At 38.8% G+C, this 2,142-nt stretch overlaps 1 non-coding gene across 1 annotated transcript; it reads left to right on the top strand.

The window, feature by feature from the left end:
* The first annotated feature begins 997 nt into the window (after positions 1 to 997).
* On the top strand, positions 998 to 1,126 carry LOC111827826. The gene has a single exon (XR_002831545.1). It is a non-coding gene; the product is annotated as a small nucleolar RNA SNORA11 (small nucleolar RNA).
* The last annotated feature ends 1,016 nt before the right edge of the window (positions 1,127 to 2,142 follow it).

The raw sequence follows: 2,142 nt of genomic DNA on the forward strand, positions 1-2,142 counted from the left end.
ATGACTCCCTGTAAATTTTGGAGATTAAACCCTTATCACAGATAACATTGGCAAATATGTTCTCCCATGCAGTGGGCTTTCTTGTTGTTTTGTTGATGGTTTCTTTTCCTGTGCAGAAGTTTTTTATTTTGATGTAGTCCCATTTGTTTATTTTCTCCTTAATTTCCATTGCCCTAGGAGCTGTATAGGTAAAGATATTGCTTCGGCATATGTCTGAGATTTTGTTGTATTTGGATTCTTCTAGTATTTTTATAGTTTCCTGTCTTACATTTAAGTTCTTTAGCCATTTTGAGTTTGTTTTTGTGAATGGTGTAAGTTGGTGATCTAGATTCATTTTTTTGCATGTATCTGACAAATTTCCTGGCACCATTTATTGAAGAGACTGTCATGACTCCATTTTATGCTCTTGCCTCCTTTGTCAAATATTTATTGAGCATAATGATTTGGGTCTATTTCTGGGTTCTCTGTTCTGTTCCATCGGTCTATATGTCTATTCTTGTGCCAGTAACAGGCAGTTTTGAGAACTGTGGCTTTGTAATATAGCTTGATATCTGGTATTGTGATCCCTCCAACTTTGTTCTTCTTTCTTAGGAGTGCTGTAGCTATTTGGGGTCTTTTTTTTTTTTTATTCCAGATGAATTTTTGGAGAGTTTGTTTTAGGTCTGTGAAATATGCCATTGGTATTTTAATGGGGATTGCATTGATTCTATAAATTGTTTTGGGTAGTATGGACATTTTAATGATGTCGATTCTACCAATCCATGAACATGGTATGTTCTTTCATTTGTTTATGTCTTCCTCTATCTCTTTTTTCAATGTCCTGTAGTTTTCGGAGTACAGGTATTTTACCTCCTTAGTTAAGTTTATTCCTAGGTATCTTAATTTTTTTTGGTGCAATGGTAAATGGGATTGTTTTTATTTTATTTTATTATTTATTTATTTATTTATTTTAGTTTCTCTTACTATGAGTTTACTATTGGTGTATAAAAAAGTCATAGAGGTGTGGAGAGAGCAGAGCGCCTGAAGAATGGCTTCTCTGTGTACAACACATCCAACAGCAACTTGGGCTTACTCCTCTCGGGTGGCAGAATACTATGGCCTTCCTGTGACATTACGCCCTATACATAAAAAATAAATAAATAAATACATTTAAAAAAGCCATAGATTTCTGGGTGTTAATTTTGTATCCTGCTACGTTGCCAAATTTATTTATTAAGTCTAGCAGTTTTTTGATGGAGTCTTTAGGGTTTTCTATGTACAGTATCATGTCATCTGTGAATAATGGCAGTTTTACTTCTTCTTTTCCAATTTGGATGCCTTTTTGTTTCTCCTTCTTGTCTGATTGCTATGGCTAGCACTTCCAGTACTATGTCAAACAGAAGTGGTTAAGTGGGCATCCCTATCTTGTTCCTGTTCTTAGGGTAAATGAATTTAGTTTTTTCCCCATTGAATATGATGTTGGCTGTAGGTTTGTCATATTTGGCTTTTATTATGTTGATGTATGATCCCTCTATTCCCACTTTGTTGAGAGTTTTTATCAAGAAAGGGTGTTGGATTTTGTCAAATGCTTTTTCTACATTGATTAATATGATTATGTGATTTTTGTCCCTCAATTTGTTTATGTGCTGTATCACATTTATTGATTTGCGGATATTGTACCGTCCTTGCATCCCCGGAATATATCCAATTTGGTCATGGTGAATGAGTGAGTATTATTATTTTCCTGCCAATATGTTTCTTTGCATGAATCCAATAGGGATCTGATGTCTTCATAACAGGAGTCATACAGCCAGTTTCCAATTATAGTTTTACTACAGGCCCAGTGCCTGACATGCGTGCACTGGGGTGTATGTGTGTGTGTGTGGGGGTGTCCCTCAACCCAGCCCGTGCCCTCTCACAGTCTGGGACTCTCGGGGGATGTCTGCCTGCTGGCCTAGGCCTGTTCCTCCCGGTAGGCCAGCAGAGGCAAGAGAGGCTCCCGCTACCACTTCTGCGCTCACCAGCCCTGAGCCCAGCTTCTGGCTGAGTGGTGCTCTTCCTGTGGGAGCACACTGACCACCAGGGGGCAGCTCCTGCATTAAGCGTCTGCCCCCTGGTGGTCAGTGCGTGTCATAGCGACCGGTCCTTTCTCTGTTTGGGCAA

Source organism: Myotis lucifugus, unplaced genomic scaffold (assembly GCF_000147115.1).
Source record: "Myotis lucifugus unplaced genomic scaffold, Myoluc2.0 scaffold_223, whole genome shotgun sequence".
In the NCBI taxonomy this organism is placed as follows: Eukaryota; Metazoa; Chordata; class Mammalia; order Chiroptera; family Vespertilionidae; genus Myotis; species Myotis lucifugus.